This window comes from Biomphalaria glabrata, chromosome 4 (assembly GCF_947242115.1).
Source record: "Biomphalaria glabrata chromosome 4, xgBioGlab47.1, whole genome shotgun sequence".
Classification (NCBI taxonomy): Eukaryota; Metazoa; Mollusca; class Gastropoda; family Planorbidae; genus Biomphalaria; species Biomphalaria glabrata.
In genome coordinates this window covers 7,176,955-7,199,291 of record NC_074714.1, presented here as the reverse complement: position 1 = coordinate 7,199,291, position 22,337 = coordinate 7,176,955, and the positions used below count along the sequence as shown (strand labels likewise).

The following is a 22,337-nucleotide window of genomic DNA, read 5'->3' as shown; positions in this document are numbered from 1 at the left end:
GAAACCTTCTTTGTAACCTTGCTTTATATATATCTTGGCTCTTATGAATTTAACCTATGGGAGTATTATATTATTTTTCCTTTATTACTTAAGTTAAAGTAATGTTCCTCTTGCATATGGTCGCCCCCCATGCCAAGGTATACAATCAATGTGTGACGAATAAACTATGAATGTTAAGTTTACCTTATCATTTGAAGACAAAGCATGCATTGATTTGTTTTTATCGTACATGTTTGATCGCTTGTACTAAATAAGTGTTTTTGATAAGCTTGAACCTAGAGTTTTAATGTCAGTATGACACATTGTCTGGTTGAGTTGTCTTTCAGAAAGATATTTTGAGCTCTTGCTTTTATTGACCATCTTTGCGCTGTTTCCTTTCTTTATACAACAATATATCTTTTAGCCAAAGAACGAAACAGCAATTCGAGTGTCTGAAAGAATCCAGTCCAATATTTTATGCGATCATTTTTGAAACGCAGTAAATATAGTAGGCGACGGAGTGTTGAGACAGACACTTTTGTTTGAAGAAGAAAAAAAAACAACAGTGTCTTTTTGTATTGTCTGGATTTTAATCATAAAGCCACAACCTTTCTTTGCACTGAAACTTTTTGTTCTAAATTACACTGAGGCGAGTGATCTATGCAGAGCATGCAAACTATATAACACTGATTTGCTAGTTTGTCCCTGACCTGTATACAAGTAAGGCTAGCAGTGACGTACACTTTTTTCCACTTATGAGTTTAGGTGTGTCGATTGGTGATTTCTATCTATGGCAATAGTTAGCACCTCGGTGTATTCAGTGTACACAGTAGAGGTAGAGTTGATAAACTGTGTATTTAAAAGGTTAATGATAATTCCTTGAGGCACCTTTTAGCACTGTAAAATCAGATTTATAAGCTATTTTGGCTTGTAGCCTTAAGTAGTTTATATTTATTTGTTAACAACATTGATCTTACTATATGGCGTCCTTGACTGTTTCCCTAATAGATTTACTTACTGTTTCTATGTGACATAAACGACCAATCCAATTGCATTAGTTCAGGAACATCAGTCAGATTATTTGCGGATGAATGCATAATATATAGAACAATAAAAACAACACAAGATACTGAAATTTTACAAAAAGGATTAGAAGAATTTTAGAAATGGGAATCAAAATGAAGCATGTCTCTCCGCCCAGAAAAATTCCAGTTATTAAGAGTAACAGAAGAAAATAAAAACTGCTTATTTTATTCATGGTAAACCAGTCACACAGACACAGTCACCAATGAGGTAGTTGCGGATCTCTTCTCAGTCACGTGGTGTGTTGTTTACACTAATGACCTCATGGATTTCATTGTAATTTAAACATGAAAATAGTCTAGATCTATACATCTTTAAGTAATAAAATATATGTTACAATAATTCACTAATTTTAATGATTATTTAGTAGGTCTACGAGATCTAGGCTATCACTATATCTAGATCTACATCTTATCATAGGAAGATATTGCCATTGTATAAGACCACAGTCACGTGACCTTTTATAAAGTAGGTCAGAGATTCGGAACTACCTCATTTATATGCATGACTAGATTGACACATGAATGCGTTGGACGTAATCTATAAGAGAAGTTAAAGATATTAAAATTATTCCATTTTCTAACGTAATTGTGTCATCATCATATACTCTATTCACTTTCATCCCTATTAAACATGTTCATACATGACGAAAAATCTATAAATAACTAGCTTTTTTTTTTGGTGTCTCCGGTGTGCAAAATAAAGGGAGAGAAGATCAGCTTTGTTTTTTGAAAGGTGTTTGATAATTTATGTGCACCTTTTAGCACTGCAGAATCCAATGTTCTAAGCTCTTCCTTTTACAGCACTAAAAAATTTCAATACTAAGGAAGCTTTGAACTTTTATTCTATGTCTTTCAAACTTATTTAAAAACAGAAATTCGACAACTATAGGCAATAAAAGGAGATTAGCAACGAGCAAACCACACTACATGTATAGTTCAAAATGTCTGAATTCTTTTTTTTCTTTCTTTAGTTGGCAACTGTGACATTCAGGTTAGCGTCCTTGAAATTGTTTAGTTTATCCTAGAAATCTCCAATATGCTGTATTTGACTGCTGGGGCACCTTACAAGATCGTCGACCGACTATCTCCATTTCTCTCTGCCTTTTGCAAGGATTAGACTCTCTTTCATCGACAGACATTTAAGACCTTCATCTAGAATTTCTACAACGTAACCAGTACACAATACCAGCGGTTACAAGAAAAGAAAAGGGGCTGGGGAGTTTGAATAAGTGAACATATGACCCCTGCCCGGTAGCAGTCCTGGCTTCCTCGCACTGCCTCGCGCTCGGAAAAAATCCAGGAGCTGATTACCTTTCTAGAACACTGGCTGAATAAAGACAGGAGTGGGTAGGACAGATTTCAAGAAAAAGAAAGGTGCTATCTTTGTGAAGCACCTTATACTGCATTGTCTGGATCTACAAGGTAGACGGTGATTGTGGGTGTGTGTGTGTGTGTGTGCGGGGTGTTAAAGAAAAGGGGCGCTGCAATAGGGAGGTAAAGAATGGAAGATCCCTGCACTCCATTATCGTAACAATTAACCCTGGGGCGGTGGCTGCCACTGGGTGGGTTGATGGAGCTCCTTAACTGTGAAAGTGGGGGGGGGGGAGAGATAAAATATTTCTTCTTAGCCTTGACCCATTTGTGCTTAAGTTTACCTTTCTCCCCCGCCCCTTTTTATTCCGTTCCCGTGTTTATTCTTTTTTTTTTTCTTTGCAGGTGTTATTTTTATTTTCTTGGTAGGGTGTAGGATTTACGAGGGTGCACATTTCGATTCGCTGCACGCCGATATCCACTTTATTGAGGGGGGGGGGGTGGGGTTGGAATATAGGACGAGGCTCACCCAAACAAAAGAATCGGATCAGAAAAGACAACAACGCAGATCTGTACGAGAATAATCGATTACATTTGTCTGCCCGACTCCACTGTTGTTATCTTAACTCGAACCCCCATAAGGGAAAAAAGAAAAAGGGGGGGGGGGGAATATAATCGAGTTCTCCGAATCTCCCGAATTATTCATTCCAGAAAAATGTTAGCTACGTGTTCATCATCTAGGACTTAGAAAGATTTTGTCCGAGACTTGTTTTTGTTTTTTTTTTGTTTTTTTTTTTTGAGAGGTAAACAGGAACAACAGAACACGCACACACGGCGCGCACAGACAAATCTTCGTTTTGATAATAGTTTCGAGTGTTTTAACAGCGGCGCGTAGTGTAGATCTAGATCTAGGTTACGCTGAGTCTGTCTCTGAATTGAGTTTTATACATGAAGACAAATCCATAAATAACAAGCTTTTTGGTGTGTCAGGGTGAATAAAATACCAAAGTATGTTATGGGAAATATGTCATTATTTATTTTTTTGGGCCACTTTTCAGAATCCAATTCCTAGCCTCTCGATGTTAGCACAAAATGACGCCCGGAACATTGTTGATTTCGTTTATTTGCTTCAAAATCTCCACATTTTTCCTTTTCTTTTATGTTTTTCTCATGTTTTATTACATTGTCACCACAATTTTTTTTTATATAGGTTACTCTTCTTTACCTTTCTTGGTGAATGTTTTTCTTGAACTCTAGTGCGAGCTCCTTAGTGTAAGTGTAAAGAAGGAACATATTACTTTGATTGACTGTTAGCGTGGAAAAATATAGTCACCGATAAAGAAAAATGCTTGAAATTTTAAAAATAGAAAATTCTTATAATTTGATAGTAAAAAAAAGAAAAAAAAATCTGGAGATTAACCGTTTCATTTACTTATGCTATAGTAAGTGTTAGTAATCGAATTTATTTAGATGACCTTTTTTTTATCGATTTTGAATGTAAATATTAACTTATACCCTTTAAACTTTTGCGTTTTGGTAGCAACACAAACTAGGTATAGAATTTTTTTTAACATTATCAAACATCATTGTGGGTAGGTATTTCGCGGCTGCCCTGCGGTAGGTAAGGCATAGAAGTTAATTAACCAAAATTATGTTACTCGTTAATGGTTTTCGATAATTTTGTGCACTTTTCAAAAATGTAAATCAAATTTCTAAGTTCATTCGTTCATAGCACAAACTATTTCCAATATGTAATCCTTACAGTGTCATTGGCATAGTTTATAATTACGAATGTATGGAGCGTATACAACTAGATTTAGGACTATGGTATCGTGCATGGACAACTAGATTGAGGTCTATGGTATCGTGCATAGACTACTATATTTTAGACTATAGTATCATGCATAGACAACTACATTTAGGACTACGATATCGTGCATAGACAACTAGATTGATGTTTATACATACATTCATATACATACCAATTTAGGACTATGGAATATCGTGCATAGAATATAAATTTAGGACTATGGTATCGTGCATAGAATATAAATTTAGGACTATGGTATCGTGCATAGAATATAAATTTAGGACTATGCTATCGTGCATAGAATATACATTTAGGACTATGGTATCGTACAAATACCCAATAAAGAAGAAGATAATTTTCACGTCAACAATGCTGAGTCACTTTTTTGCGGGTAGTATAAAAAATACAACTTATAAAGACGAATAATTAAGTCAGAGATAACAAGATATTAACGAAACAAATGTTACGAATGCAGTGTAGTCTTGAGGTCAAGTTCAATTTAAAAAGAAATTATGGCTTTGTTCGCGAAACAAAAAAAATTCCCCCCCCCCCCTTTTTTTTTTCTAAAGTTTCATTTCATTAGGAAGGCTTGCTCCGCCCCATTCCCCCTCGCTTCCTTTCAATCGGGGGGGGGGGGGACTCCTTCGCCTGGTAGGGACGACAAGAGAGAGATCAGAAATTTAAATCACACTCCCGCCTCACGGCATTTTAAACTAAATACTTCACGATCTCTCAAATCTCGTGCACTGCCTTACGAGATTACGAACATGAACTGGCCGCGGCCACTAGGGCACTGGGTCTGGACACACGTGACTCTTCATGGAATGAAAGACGAGCTTCGGGTGAAAACTTGGGTCTTTCTGGTTTTTTTTTTTGTTTTTTTTCCACAATGATTTAAATACCGATTGTACTTGAGAAACTATCTACATCTATATATTTCACTCTGACTGTTGTATGGCCGTTTGGTTGGACGGATTATTCGGATTCCTTAAATTGACTACATTACATTGAGGTGGTCAATTTGTAGTCAAACTGAACTTCCATTTGATTGGACCAGTACAAATTATCTTCTTATCTTATTATGATATCGAAATTGACTGTATTATGACGATTCCTAAATTTAATTATGCTGATTTCTGGATTGAATACATTTTTATGATTCCTAAATTGACTACATTATTCTGACTTATTGACTACATATTTTGGATTCCTAAATAGACTACATTTTGAAACTTGTTAGCTTTATGTAAACTTGCTCAAGCTACAAGTTACCTTCCATAGTTAAGGTCCACTCTCTTCAATGCTTTGATCTAGATTTGCCTCTTTTACATCTCTCGAACACGTACTGAGAAGGAGTGCTGTGTCTCTGAAATGTCTCATCTTTTTTTGTATTGAAAATTAAAGTCAAGAAAAAAAGAAAGAAAGAAAGAAAAAAGACATCAGACTCAGAATAACAAATATTTTGTATTCAAGTCTTCAGCTCACGTTGTGAAAGCAAACCTAATCAAGATTTAAAAAAAAAAAATTAAGCATTATTTTAAATTATTCATGCACTGTAGCAGCGAGATTAATCCTAACTTCTCCGATCTTTATAGCAAAGTTTTTTTTTGTCTCAGTGTACCAGAAATAATGAAATTGTAGTGCTTACTTTTATAGCATCAGTATGTAATAAAACCAAGCAAATATATTGAAAAAAAATGGTTATTTAAAAAAAGCAAAGCATATCCAAAGGAGAAGAACTCCACTCTTAATACTATATCTATCAATAAGGTACAAACTATTTCCCTTATTCGATTTCAAACAAAAAAATTAACTACCAATAATTAACTAATTTTTTTTAATTGATTCATGTTTTGCTAGTTACAATAACTAATTTTTAAAGTATCAACTTGATCGGAAAATGCGTGAGGGATAAATAGTGTTAATAATTATTTAAAGGGACTAAACCCAACAAATTTTGCCATATCTCTGGTATACTGAAGGTTTAGTTTCCCTTGTTGGTATCAAGCAAAATAATTAATTACCAGTAAAAAATAAGATTGCAAGGTCTGAAAGGGGAAACTTTACTTTTTTTTTTTTTTAATAATTGACTAATTGGTTAATTTCATTAAAAAATTGATTTATGTCTCGTCTATGGCAATGAATAATTGTGCAAAGTTTCAACTAATCTGAGAATGGGTGTGGAAGAAATAACATGTACACAGTTTTTACCAAAGGGAGTTGATATAAGCTGTGTACAAAATGTATTGCTTATCAACACTCCTGACATTTTTACCTGATAAACTTTATACAAATCTCCCTTTTTGTTTTCCTAAAATTTTGGCCTTACAAATAGTTTCACTGTTTTACATCTCTTATTTATTCCAATGAAATAATTCCACACTTTGGTAGAATGGCTAATGACAGGTTGTACCAGTGTGGATCAACTATAAATCATGCTATCCAAATGTTTAAATTTCCGCAGTAATTATCATGGTGTAAAGAGAACTACTGTAAGGTATATATAAATATTTCATAAAAACTATGCCAGATAACTGAAGTTTCAATTATACTGCATGAGGAATCAATATAAATTAATTTTATTTATAGATTCACGAAAGTATTTAACATGAAGCTTGAAACGTATTGACTTATGGACCACGAACTAGTAGTCTCCCCTTTTTAATAAGTTTTCTAATCGAAGTAAATGAAGTAAAATTTTCCTTTCTAATTAACTCCCTTTAAATACTTCATTATACTAGAAGCAGTAGAAGGCAATGTATATATAAACTTCCTCTTTACACTTCTTTTGAGACTTTGACGCGTAAACCACGTGATCGTGATATGAATATCAGAGAGAGAGAGAGAGAGAGAGAGAGAGAGAGAGAGAGAGATAGATAGATTCTGAAACTATATGTATATTGTGAACTATTTTCATTGCCCTGGTTCCACATTTTCAAATTCATCATTAGGCCTTATGAAATGCGTTTCAGAAAGTCGTGACGGTATTTCCGAGTTCGAACCTTACAGCCCTGAAAAAATAAAAATAGCGCTTACAGGTAGAATAATCGTTTTGTCGGGCCTCTGCAACATACAAGCCAAAGGAATTTTCGAAAAAATTCAAACTAAACGATTTGGCCATTCCACGGTTGTTGATTCCACTAGAATGTGGTAAATAATTACGGAGAGAAAGAGTTAATTCACCATTTTCTGTCATTAATAACAAAGCCTCACGAACGGGGCCCGCTGTGTGCGTGAATAGAAATGCGTGATTGTAGGAGAGCTTGATTGAACTAGTCAGTGATTGTAAAAGCACATGGTTGTATGACTGTGTGATTGTATGACTGCATGATTGTACTAGCTGGGTGCGAGGTAAACATTGAAGCTTCCCTAATTTAACCTTTAAACAGAAGCAGCCACTAAGGCGTGTGTTCATATCTTGCATGGCATATGTTTGTATTCGTCAATTTATTTATTTTATATATATCTATATGTTCGGCCCTTTCTGGGTTTATTTTTAAATCGAATTTACTCAAGTCTGATATCATGTCACTTAATCTGTTTTTCAATGTCATTGCAGGTGTTAAGAGGCCGGGGGGAGGGGGGAAGCTGATACAGGGAGGGGAGGGAATGAGATGTTGAAGAGATATAGGTAAGCTAATCGCTCTTACAGTTGTAGAGGGATGGGGGAGGTTTGGCAATCAGCTGAAAGGAAGGTTCTCTTTATAATAGGAACGGATTTTCGGGTGGGTTGGTCCGGAATATAGAAGAGTAATAAAAAAAAAAGGGGGGGGGGAGGAGTATAGTCGACCTTGACCCCATTTATCTGTCTGATGAGGTCAACTGTATTGGGGTCGCTGGGAATAGGAAATAACAAAGGAAAGGCCAGCTGACAATTCACGAGCTGAAGAGATGCCTCCGTTCTTTTTTTTTTCTTAATTTCCAGCTGCAAGTCTTGGAGAGTTTGCAGGTCTGAGCAGGCCGAGCAGACGTGAGTTTGCAGTCTGAGCAGGCTGAGCAGACGAGAGTTTGCAGGTCTGAGCAGGCTGAGCAGACGTGAGTTTGCAGTCTTAGCAGGCTGAGCAGACGAGAGTTTGCAACGAGCGAGAGCTTCAAATCTGCGTCGGGGAAAAGAATTTTCTACAATTAAAAAAACAACAACAACATAAAAACAACATAAACCAAACAAAATCTATAAAAGTCGCTCTGTTCGGAAATGGGTTATATGGAATATAGAGTGAAGGCCAGGTCAAGGTTAAGCAAGGCGTTGTAGATTGTTCGGTTCATGGCAGTTTGGCTCTCAGCCAAATGAAATCTGCAGTATTGTCTGTGACTAGTACGTAAACACATACACATTTCGACACATCCAATCACTCACACACAGAAATTAAAAACAGAATTAGTAAAGTAATAGAGGATAAATACGATTTTTTTAAAAATTAAAAAAAAAGGGGGGGGGGGCTCTGCGCGCAAGGGAGTGAAAGAACGGGGGGCGTCAGCTGTCTGAATGTCTAAGCACCCGTATGATTGCTAGTGTGTATGTGTTCATGCGAGAGGTAGACGTGTGTGTGTGTGCGTGTTTTCGGGACTTTTCCAATGCAAAAATCAGACGCAGCATGTCCTGTAATGTTCGCGATAGAATCAAAACATAATGCTGCCCCCTCCCCCCTCTCCTCTGCACTCTTAGCGCCACCCCCCCTTTCTCTCTCTCTCTCTCTCTCGCTCTCTCTCTGTCTCTCGTTCCCTCTGGCCCTCACCTCCGTCTCTAGTTTCCCTTATTTTATTCTAATCTCCAGTGTCTCTCTGAGCCTCCATTTCTCCTGCGTATTTTATGGGCCACGCTCTCGCTCCAGGAGAGGATCGTTCACCACGCTGTACCGATGACCAAAATTAACTCAGCCACGTTTTCAAGGTAAATCTAGGTCCTGGATACCAGTAGACTTTGTTTTTCAAAATTACATGAAGACTCCCATGTTCTCATTCAAAAGGATGTTTTTGTTTTTTTTTCTAATTAATGAAACTATTTCTAAATGAATAAATGAGTCTCGATCGTGTGAACATCAAGATTTGTACTTTGTTAATCTTTGTTTTATTTTGGAACAAACGCGATAAATTCGGAAATGGGGCGCCCCAGACAATGCCCATTGTTTGGAGACAAATTGTGTTTATAGTTTTAGTTGTACAACCATATGAGACGTAAGTATTCATGTCTGATTTGTTTTTATACAAGCAAAATATTTAGTTTTCTTACAATAACGTTTTGTTTATTTTTTTGCAAAGCTTATATCAACTCACTCTGTCTGTCAGTCTGTCTGTCTGTCACAAATTTTGTACACGTTTTTTCTTTCATTTACCATTCTCGGATCAAGTTGAAGCTTTGCATAATTATTCATTGTTCCTAACAAAACATGAATTCATAAAAAGAAAAAAAAAAGTAGGCCTAAACCAATTAATTAATTAACTTGTGCTAATAATTAATTTTGTTTGATATAGAAAAAAAAATATTATATATAAATATTCTAGAATTTAGAGATATAGCTGTAAATGTACAGTTCTTTCCCTTATTTATTTTTTTTATTTTAAAGTATTTTTTAATATTTTCGTTTTGTTAATATTTAGATCTATTTAATATTTATAGGTTATTAGCAAAGACACCGAAATAAAGTTTTATGGCGAAATCAAAGTAAATAAATAAAAAAAGAAGAAGAAACTAGAAATTGCAATTTTGTTTGTTTGTTTTATATGTTTCGGATGTTCCTTCAGAGTTGAAGATAGTTTACTTCCTAGTCCAAACCTCCCGCAGGACGACGGGGGATGGGAGCGGGCAGGGTTTGAACCCGGGACCATCGATAAATCCAAACGACAGTCCAGCGCGCAAACCGCACGACCAGGCAGCCATCCTTATGTCTTGTGTACGTCGTTAGATGTTATTTCAAATTGAATACGCCAATATAACAAATTTACTTTTTGCTTCCATTTACAATGAGTGATGGGGATTTTCATTTCCTTTGTTCTGCACATTGGAGACACCAAAAAGCATGCTATTTATAGATTTTTTTTCCTCCACGTATACAAATCTCTATAAGGCGTTGTGAGGATGACTATAATGTTTATCAAATCTCAAAACCACTATTTTCTTCTCGTGTTGTTTTCCTGCGTTAATTTTAGCACCACACTAGTAATAGATCTTATGCAGGTCTGTCAACACATAGTCACCACATTAACAATGGGTCTTATGCAGGTCTGTTAACATATAGTCACCACATTAACAATGGGTGTCTTATGCAGGTCTGTCAACATATAGTCACCACATTAACAATGGATCTTATGCAGGTCTGTTAACATATAGTCACCATATTAACAATGGATCTTATGCAGGTTTGTTAACACATAGTCACCACAATAACAATGGGTCTTATGCAGGTCTGTTAACAAATTAGTAATAGATCTTATAGATGGATTGGGCGGCTCTATTTTTAGCTCGTTTTCAAATCAGTATTGAGAGATTGATTCAACTATTAACTAGTAGGCGTACATGTGAATTAAATGCAGAAAATAAAAAAGATTCTTGGTAACTAAATAAATTCTATAACATCACTATGAACTTTGAACTGATCTAAATTCTGACTAATTTTTAAGAAAGATACCAAAAAGTTCAACTATTTGAAGATTTCTGAACAAGTTTTCCCGAAGAGTACCACAACATTTCAAAATAAACTATTGTTATTTCTATTTCGTTCCCTGCAACCTAGTTGTACGAAGCAGGATGTTCTTATGTTGCATCAAAATTAAATTATTTAAACTGGCTTGACGCCACAATAGATATTTAAATTTAGCTTACCAATATCGTGTCTAATATAAAAAAGTAATGCTCTTCAAATAGCATGCGTTTGTGGATGATATATAAATGCAGTAACTTCCATTCTAAACCGGATGGTGAACACTGGCATTTTTTATTTTGGGATCCTTAGGTCCAGGTACACTGACTTGCCATTGTTAATAAATAGTCAATGTACACGGACTTGCCATTGTTATTAAATAATCAATGTACACAGACTTGCCTATGTTAATAAATAGTCAATGTACACGGACTTGCCAATGTTAATAAATAGTCAATGTACACGGACTTGCCAATGTTAATAAAAGTCAATGTACACGGACTTGCCAATGTTAATAAATAGTCAATGTGCACGGACTTGCCTATGTTAATAAATAGTCAATGTACACGGACTTGCCAATGTTAATAAATAGTCAATGTACACGGACTTGCCAATGTTAATAAAAGTCAATGTACACGGACTTGCCAATGTTAATAAATAGTCAATGTACACGGACTTGCCATTGTTAATAAATAGTCAATGTACACGGACTTGCCATTTTTATTAAATAGTCAATGTACACAGACTTGCCTATGTTAATAAATAATCAATGTACACGGACTTGCCAATGTATCCGACACGCTTCTTCACACTTAGTATAGCTTTTTTTTTCATGGCTTGTTAACCTTGACATTTAGTAATTGTATCAAGTTTTCGTCTAATGTCAGGTGTCATTAGCCTGCGCCTGGTAGCACAATGATGTCATAATGATACAACACCAGAAGCTGGCCACAACGACGAAGCGAGACTCTTTTAGATTAGCAAATCACAAGTACGAATCTTCATTGGCCGAACAATGTTATGACCGGAATAAAGTGACCGTTAAGAAAATACTTAAAATAAAAAACAAAATATTGCGTATTGACACTTATTGTTCTGTAAATCAATCATAGCTGTGCACAGTTGCATAACTTACTTTCCTAGTATTGCGACTTTTACCAGTCTGTAATCTTACATTGACAAGAGGCTCTTTCGCGCATCCGGTAGGGGGGTGGGGGGAGAGCACCATTCAATCGCTGCGAACTCTCGCTATCGCAAGGTTTATCTTACGTTAGCTAAATATAATTTTCATATAAATTCTAAATATACATTTTAAGAGTAATCTGAGTATCTGATAGTTTTTGTTTTCGTTTTAACTGATTCATGTGTTGAAACGATTCATTGTGCTAAGTTTCAACTTGATTCGATTATGGGAAGTGGGAGAAATAACGTGAAACAAAACTCTATCCAGACCAATATATTTGAATAGTCATAACCAATGCTTTTATGACTAACAAAGATCTAGAATTATGTTCGATGATTGATGAGCGATATAAAATGTGAAAAGCGTGGGGCGCTGTTTGGGGCTAAAATGACAATAATTGTCATATAGGGCCTGAAACGTCGTCTGCTGTGAGCAGTGGAAGCTAATAACACGTAGCCACGTCACGACAAGTTGCTACGTCACAGGTCAGTATTCAGGGCTTTTATGACGAATGGTCTCGGATAAAAATAATTTAAAAAAAAAAACAAAACAAAAACCAACTTTCTAATCATTGTACCCCCCATGTTTTAAACTGCTCAATTACACAACTACACTATTTTAACATTGAACTTGTCTTACGAAAAGACAGTTTGAAAAAAATAGAATTATATTTTCTTTTAAATTGATTCGTATATTTTAACGTATTGTTGCTTAAATTTTAATCGTGCCTTTTGGAAATTGCGCAATTTAAGTGAAGATGATTTTTAAACACATGTCAAATTTGAAATGCTCTCATCACAACACAGTGTGAACGATACATAATCATTCAACGTGTTGAACCTGAGAGTTGGTCACAATGTTGAACTCAGCGACAGCCCCCCTTGGTTGTTGTAAATCCATGTGTGAAAAGGTTGCTTCCATCAGCTTATTGATGTGGCCAATCGATTCAATCGTCTTTATAGTGTACTGCCGTTCGGCATTTCATTTCAATGTGCGCGGAACTTTAAAGCTAGAATTACAGGCTTAAATCACGTGCTGGCTAAAAATAAACTTAGTTGCCCTTACTTGCCCATCAAGGGAAATGAGGCAAAAGATTTGCTGAAAGATTCGATCTTGTGCTTCTAAGACTAGTCTGTTTTTTTTTCCCAATAGCAGTCCAACCTCTCGATATTTAGTTTGAAAATCTAAAAGTTCTCTTTACACTTTAAATAAATAAATAAATAAATATATATTTAACAAAGTAAAGGTCTTCCTTTCACACCTAGCCATCTTTGGGGACAGATGATGTAGAGCGCAACTGTTTCTGTGGGCGACAGTTAACGAGAATCACCAATCGATTTTGTTTGCTTATCGTAAGTCAGGTACCCTATAGTGTTGGGTCGTGACCTCCGTGATCTCTATGTCGAAGGTGCCGTTTGGGTGGACGAGTTAGAGTTGGGTGAGGGCGCCGTCCTACAAATCCCGAAGTTAATGATCCCAGACTTCAGCGTGATTTGAACTCGTTTCGGAAGCAAAGCGCTTTGCCTTTCTGCCACCACGACCCACATATGTTCAAATGTTCAATTGTTCGAAATGATGTATCATAACACCTGATGCGTAAACAAAGTCAGCACTCTTTTAGTTTCGAAGAGAAGCATTTTAATGACGTGAAGACATCCAATAGTCGGTGTCTAAAGAAAGTCGTTAGAAAATGAACATTTAAATATTCAAATCAAGCAATGTCATGAACGCCATAATGAAAGATCGGTGTTGCCAACTCAACAACAAATACTTTATTTTTGTACTACAAACACTAGAGCTTAGAAATTTAACTCTGCAGTGCTTAGAGTTCTGGATTTACTTATTGGCTTAATTGGCTACAGCTTAGGATCCCCACGTTCTTAGGACCCCACTTTCTTAGGACCTCCACTTTCTTAGGACCCCCACTTTCTTAGGGCCCCCACTTTCCTAGGACCCCCACTTTCCTAGAACCCCCACCTAGGACCCCCACTTTCCTGGGACCCCCATTTTCTTGGGGCCTCCACTTTCTTAGGGCCTCACCCCCCCCGAATGAATGTGTTATGAATAATAATTTTATTTTAAAGATGTAATATTTCACAATCTTGATACTGCTTCATTGTATTTCAGTTTGACATCATTTTTAACCCTCTATGTATCCAAAAATCTTATATAGACTTCTCCATATCTCTAATAGTTGAGGACTATTTAAATCTAAATCCGGCCATGTTGGCTTAAAATTGCACGCACGTTGTTATATGATTCTTAAGACAGCTTATCAATACTTTCCCATTCTGTACACCAAATACACCGGAGACTACATTAAGAAAATTCCCAATATTATTGTATCGATATGTCACGAATTTAAAAAAAAAATGAATGAATCAAAAAATTAACAAATTCCTTAATTAATTAATGGTAATTATTTAATTTTGTTTTATAAAGAAACTGTGAGATACATCTTGCACTATTGAGGGATCTTTACCGTATATCACATTTGATTTTTTTTTATTTTCTGGTAGTTTTTAGATGTTACTCTTATTTTTAATTTTCTGGGATCTTTTAATGCAGTTAGATCTCCGGTGGCAGAAGTAAAGGAAAGTTTATGTTCCTCCTATTTAGGTATGATTTCTAAAGCCAATTTCTGGTAATAAAAGAAATGAATAATTTTTAGCCCATCCAAATGCACTTGCTACTTTTGTCGTTTAAAAAAAAAAAAGTTTTCTGTGATCTGTAATCTAATTACCTGGCAGTTTCAAAGTTTTTAGCTTGAAAAATTGTTAGCTATGTAAAAAAAAAATAAAATACAGCCTTTATATATTTCAAAGATTTTGTTTTTTTAATAATCTATAAATTACTTTTTTAAAACGAATACGAGACATCTGTAGGAAACCGTTCGTTTGTGTGGTTCAGGGAGGAGGGATACGACTACTGTTTGTAATATATACACTGCAGGTAATGTCCTGACCTATATAACAAATAGAACGACCAGATCTAGATATTCAAGTAGGTCTCTACTCTAAATCGAAAATTGAAAACCTGAAAAATTGACACAGTAAAAATAAAGGCCTCCGCCTATTAAAAGTGTGATTACGAATGTGTTTATTCGGGGGGGGGGGAGGTAGGGAGAGGGTGAATGTATAATTCTGTTTATAGTTATGGGTTTCTCCAAGTAAGGTGCATCTCTAGATTACGATTGACCAAAAGAACTGACAAAATAAAAAAAAAAAGTAACCAACTATGTAAAAGGTTGACTAAGTGGGGAAGAATGATGTAAGCGCAAAGTTTCGATGCTTTATGTATCAGCAATTCTCACATGTACCGGTAAAAATATGCTAGGGGGTGACATGGATGATTCAAAGAATGGTATGCTTTGTTTAAAACCGTGGTTTACTGGCCTTTTCATTTTGAGGGATGCTAGAAAAAAACAGTCTAAAACTTTTCGGTTGGGAATGAGGCCTTTCTATTGGTGGATCCCTAAAAATGTGCGATGTTATTGTAATGCTGGCTGTTCCCTTGAATATACAAGGGCCAAATAAAAAGGTGTTTCATTTAAAAGTAACAGTGTATTGTGTGTGTGTTTGTGGAGCCGTTTTTAATGCAGGGGGAAAACTACAACTGATGGGCCTAAGAAGTAGGCTACCAAATCACGGTTTCAAACCGTAGCGCATCAGTTCCAATTACATTTCACTTTGGTTGGTCCTACCCGAGGTTCGACTGGGTCTTTCTAAATGTAATGGGCATTTTCCAAGTGAAGATTCTTTTCATTATCTGCCCTTAGCTTCCATCTTGATGTTTTAGTCCCGGTGTACGTTCTTTTAAGAATGGCATGCAGTAACATAGAAAAAGAAAAGCTAGCGATATTGAGAAATGTGGTGGCGATGCACTGAGACGTAGAAATACTTAACGGAATGCAAAAAAAAAAAAAATTGAAAGAAAGTTTGAAAGAGTTAAAAGATAAGGTCAAGGTCATCACACCTACACGATGACTTAAAACTGCTGGTCATCGGAGTGTGTGTGTGTGTGTGTGTTTGCGTGTCTGAGAGAGTGAGACCACACACACACAAACACACAATTACTGAGATTAGGTTTCCTAAGTAGAAGTTAAAGTAGAATGTGTGTGTGTGTGTTTGTGAATGGTGAGAACATACCCCCCCACACACACACACACGTTTAAAAAATATAGCAAAAAAAAAAAAAAAAAAGAAATGAGCCTAATTTTGTGATGTGTACAAATAATCTGAAACAAACAAACAAACAAAAACCCACACATTTCACAATTTGGCAAAGTCGTATAAAATTGATTTTCTAATAAACCTTTTCAGCGGCGAAGATAGAAATTTGCCGTCATTTGGGGTCCTTGACTTCTTTCCTCGCCAGACTCCATTAGGAATGAATCTCTCAACACCTACGACTAAGACACCTAAGTTCGAAATGTGTTTACCTTGAAAAATTCTGTAACAAATTGTAATTGGTTTTATTCCCTACATATATCTCTTTCAACCTGCAATCTCTCACTGTGAGCAATAGATTCACTTCATGTTCTTCCTATGACTCAGCTCCTGTACCCTTGCTTGTATTAACTGCTAAATAGAATCAATAACTGTAGGCTAGGTGTTTGACCCCCTCCCCCCCCCTCCTTTTCCGTACCATCGTAGATCTTTGCAGCCGTCGATTGATAGTCGTCTTCTGGGTCATTCTATGTGGACATTAGCTGTAGCCATGTCTGAAAATGATAAGATTATTCATCAAAGGCATGATGTGATTGAGCAAGTCTATAACATTATGTTAGACAATATGTGCTAGGAGGTTAGTAAGTGTAAGACTAGCTATGGTGTGTCTGGATGTTTCATTGCTGGACTTATTATTCTTTTCGTATTCGAGTTCGTGTTTGGGATGTTACACTTTGAACCCTTTGTATCCTTTTACTAGACTAAGATTTATCGTATTTCCACTAGACTTGTTTGGTTAATAGCTGGTCTAGTAAAAACTTGTGCTAAACTTGTGTTTAAGTGCTATACAGCTAAGTGTATATTTGGTTAATAGCTGGTCTAGTAAAAACTTGTGCTAAACTTGTGTTTAAGTGCTATACAACTAAGTGTATATTTGCACTACACTTGTGTGTTTAATAACTAGACGAGTGTATATGTGTACTAGACTTGGGAAGATAATTACTAGACATGCATGACTAGATTGACACATGAAATGCGTAGGACGTAATTATCTTTTTTTTTTAAGTAATGACTGTAATATATAAGAAGATAAGAGTGTATATTTCTACTAGACCTGTGAAGCTAATTACTGGACGAGTGTATATTTCTACTAGACCTGTGAAGCTAATTACTGGACGAGTGTATATTTCTACTAGACCTGTGAAGCTAATTACTGGACGAGTGTATATTTCTACTAGACCTGTGAAGCTAATTACTGGACGAGTGTATATTTGTACTAGACTTGTAAAGCTAATTACTGGACGAGTGTATATTTGTACTAGACTTGTGAAGCTAATTACTGGACGAGTGTATATTTGTACTAGACTTGTGAAGCTAATTACTGGACGAGTGTATATTTGTACTACACCTGTGAATATAATTACTGGACTTGTTAACAAACTGTAAGATATTTCTTCTCGGCTTGCAGGATGTAAACAACTAGAGATGATTTAGTCTGTTTCATGTTTACACTGCATAGCTCAGAGATTATGACCTGATACTGGATATATTTATTATTATACTTTGTATTGCTCTATTGTCTTGGTAAACTTCATATTTTACAACATTACAGCTTTACGTGAAATATATTTTGATTGGGTTATTCTTCCTGACTAATCTTTTGTTTGCGGTACAGTTCCTCTTTGGCCTGAATTACAACGCTTGGAGCAATGTTAATAGGGTTAGCCCTTTGTAGAACGGATTGCTAAGGCTTGACAGTTGTAATACACATGCATAAAACATGTTGCTAAGGTCGGGTCGTTGCAGTGGTCTCAAATTTCCACTGTTTTTAGCTCCTCCCCCCCCCCCCTTTTTTTTATGGCTTTACGTTCTCAGTATTTACGTATCAATGTAAACACGCAATGATCAAAGTCAAAACATTTTTGTCTCCTGATGACTACTGGCGGTAAAGGGGCGGGACAGACTCATTTTGGGCTTACCTTAGGGGATCTTCGTTTGGGAAAAGTTTGATAACATGTAGTCAATGTGCTGTCTTACAAAACAGGAAGAACACTTGGACATGTGTTGAGGCGACTTACAAAAAAAAAAAAAAAAGGCTACACACTTGGAAGGTTCTTTTCCCTAAGAGACTCGGACCACACAATGTAATCCTCACAATAGCTTCCAACGTTTCGTTATGTGGAGAAAAAAAAACAACAACAACCCTTAAAAGTACAAAGAGTCGACGCTGTGAGGAAATTACGGACTTATCCCGAAACAGATTGCATATATATATATAGTGTAGGCCTAAATAGTACTCTCAATATTGATTAAATGACTACGACAGACGGTGTCTATATATTTCAAGGTTATTCTTCGTCTTCTATTAATACATTGGGTGTGGGGTGTGTGTGTGTGTGGGATTGTTGCGTGCATAGCTTCCCGTGTAAACAGTTGAACTGAATAGGTACTGTTTTTTTTGTGTGCTGTTTTGTGAGTGGCACCAATAGGGTAAAAGCCGTTATTAGTTTTGTGTGGTATGTCTGTCCGTTCGTCCGTCCCGTTTAGATGCCATAAACTAGAAAAAAATATTGAAAATCCGATATCATTATATTTTAGATCTTTCAAAGTTCGGATGCAACGGCAGCTTTTTCCTTTTCTTTAAGCGAAACATTTAATTTTATTATCAACAATGATAGCTGTTTTTTTTTCATAGTTTCATAGTAATACCCAATTTTTACAACTATACACTATTGATACTACAAAACTGAGTAAGAGGGTAGTCTATTTAGAAGTAGAGATGATTATTTAGCATAATTGTAACACATTTATGTCAACAGTTTTAGATTTTGTCAAAAAAATATATTTTTAAAAATTTGTATTACTAAATGAAGTACTTACTGTCAGACTAGCTTCTTACATTTTAAACAAATTATTTACTTTTATTGAAGTGCGGTACTGTCGCATTCTGCAAAAAAAAATAAAAAAAATACTGAACTAAAAACTAACTATGTTGAGGCTTTGAATGAGAGATTATCCCTTTACAAAACAATGAAATCATTTAAATAACCATTCAATATCGTCAAGTTAGATCAGGTTCACATTGAACTATATTTTCTTAACTATCAGTTCATTGAATACATATGAATATTAGCAATGTAATAATAATATTAATAAATCTCCTTATCCTGGGGTATCAGGTCGTTAGTGGAACTATGAACACAAAAGTATTGGCAGCACTTTAGATACGAGCACGCCACTTCTTTTTTTTTTTTTTTTTTTGTATTGACCTAGATGGGACTGTAGTTGTTAATAGTTTGTAGTGCATAGATTCTGACAGTCTTTCTGAACATATTGCAACCTGCCTTTTTATCTGCCAGAGCTGACCACTATGGTGTCTGATTTTCGGTGTATATATTAAATGACACTATCTTTGTAACTTTGATTTCTTGTGTTTTTGTGTGACAATGTTAAAGGTATACAACTGGTTATAAAAACACTTCTCCCTTTTCTTTAGACCAATTTTCTTAATTTATAATTTTGTCCAAGTGTATTTTTAGCTCCATAATAATTATATTTATTTATTTATTTTTTATTTATTTTTTATTTATTTTTTTCTTTTTGTTTGTTTCCTTTTGCTCACAGTTTTGCATACACTGTGTTTACATTGTTACTTCCCTTTGAAGTCCACTCTCGATGATTAGAAAAACTTGTTTGATCTTTTGAAAACAGAAAACAGATTTTAAGTCTGTCTTAACCTTCAATCAAATGATTAAATTAATAATTATAACTCTCATCATAGAGAGCCCCATTCATTCCATAACACAGATGGCAAGCAGTTTTCAGCTTTCAGATTGATTCCGTTTCGTAAAAATATTTCCGGTTTAGTATTTCAAAAACATTATTTCTTGACATCAGCAGTTTTTATTTTTTAAAGCCCATTCATTAAAAATATTATTTTTTCATTTTCTTTTTTACTAATGAGATTTTTTTTTCTTTTTACGCGTATTTCCGTTGCTGCGCAATTTCCTAGAAACTTACATATTTATTATTACTATTATTATGTTAGAAATGAACGAGTAGTCATTCTCTGGCGCTGCCAGGGTCGAGTTTCGCTAAAGAGAAACAAAATTCATCGTAGTCCCTTTAGCAGTTTCCACTGAGGAATTTTCTGGTGATGTGGCAGGTCTGCAGCAGTACCGCCTTCTGACAGGCAACGAAGATGTTCCTAGGAATGTTAAGGGCCTTGAAGGTGTCTGTGAGGTCAGTTGTTATTATCCCCTCGGTTGATATAACAATGGGGTATATTGTTATTTTGGACAATTTCCATAGACGCTTAATCTCCAAGCCTAGGTTCCCATATTTTCTTTGTTTTTCTATCTCAGTTTTTCTTAAATTATTATTATTATTATTATTATTTGAAAACAAAATGTAAAAGTAAATTGCCGACTAGTTTTTGAGTCGAGTATATTGTTGATGATTCAAATGTACAGTTGACTCTCATAATTAAACAATACTCAGTGATCCGACGCTGCCTTCATGTAAATTCGTGTATTTAATGTATAATATATATATATATATATATATATATATATATATATATATATATTTATATAAACTTATATTTTTTGAATGTTGGTCAGCTTTTAATTGTAATTGTGTACAGTGGGCCTATGTGAGACTGAAAGCATATGTTTTGTAATTATTTTTTTTTAGATTGTTGTTACCGGTCGTTGACTTGTAGCACCAAACTGCTGGTAGATAACTAAACCGTCGTAGGCGTGATGTATCTGAACTAAAAAACTTGAAAAACTTCCTTGTGAACAAGACTAAATGTAACTTTATTCATAATATAGACTAAAATCAAGTTGATTGAAAATAAATGTAGTAGACATTGGTAATAATATTTTTAACATAATGCAACTTCAATAGCACGACCTTTCAGTCTCACGTTCTGGAGTCGTCTGTCCTAACTAAGACCAAGTGACGACATCGCCACCTATGTTGCATCATACACAACAAATCGCCAACCTCTTTCCACTGTTACCATAGAAACACACACACACTCCATAACATAAATCTAGATCAATACTTTTTTCGGGTGCGTCTAATGTCTATTTTATACTCTTAAATGAGAATCTCTTATTTTTAAGAAATAGAATTTTTTTCATACTAACTCTGGTATCTTAAACTCATTACTGAGACTTTAATTTTCCATTTAGTGTATCTAGCTATTGCTTTCAACGGTTTAATAATAATAACAAACAGGCAAGCTCTTGTAGCAAACGCTAAAGATACGTGTGTAAAAATCTGGTATTCTTTGCCACTGTTTTTAGTGACATGTAAATCCCCATGCACCTATGCACATCCACACACATGCACATCCACTCCCACACACATGCACATCCACTCCCACACACATGTACATCCACTCCCACACACATGCACATCCACTCCCACACACATGTACATCCACTCCCACACACATGTACATCCACTCCCACACACATGCACATCCACTCCCACACACATGCACATCCACTCCCACACATATGCACATCCACTCCCACACATATGCACATCCACTCCCACACACATGCATATACATGTACACATACGCAGACTTAGGGGTGCCCGAAATAACTGTCGACGTCAATATTTGAATATTTTGTAAGACAAAGGCTGTCACCGTTAACACGTATGCAAATTTCTGAAACCTTTCTAAAGATAGTTCCCTGGCACATTGGTTAACTATCAATTACTTATTCCAATGTGTGTATACGCTAAAAACACCTAATAATTTGTATTTGATTTTTTTTTTAAATATAGCCTACTAGTTTTTATTATGGAGATGAGCTAATTTTGTAATCTCTGGCACTGCCAGGGTTGAGCTTCGTTAAAGGAAAACAAAAGTCGTTGTCATCCCCTTTACCCTGTCCTCTCAGACGTTGCCAGTGACAGATCCTTGTGGAGACAGCATGCCGCTGGAGGACCTAAGTAACTAAGTGAGTAACACTGTCCACTGAGAAATGTTCTGATGATGTGCATAGTCTGCAGCAGTACTGTCCTTTCACAGATGTGAAGAATCCTCTTGAAAATGCTTAGTGCTTCGAATGTGTCTATGAGGTTATTTGTCATTATCCCCTCGGTTGATATAACAAACAGGGAGTATTGTATTTTTCG

At 35.6% G+C, this 22,337-nt stretch overlaps 1 protein-coding gene across 4 annotated transcripts in view; it reads left to right on the top strand.

Moving 5' to 3' along the window:
- Positions 1-22,337, top strand: part of LOC106065401 (uncharacterized) — a 127,357-nt gene that overhangs the window by 74,436 nt on the left and 30,584 nt on the right. The window contains exon 4 of one of the 4 annotated variants that reach the window (XM_056026095.1): positions 8,961-9,360. The exons of the other annotated variants lie outside the window; for them this stretch is intronic. The gene's annotated coding sequence lies outside the window, so the exon portion shown is untranslated. The remainder of the gene's footprint in view (positions 1-8,960; positions 9,361-22,337) is intronic. 4 annotated transcript variants of the gene reach the window in all.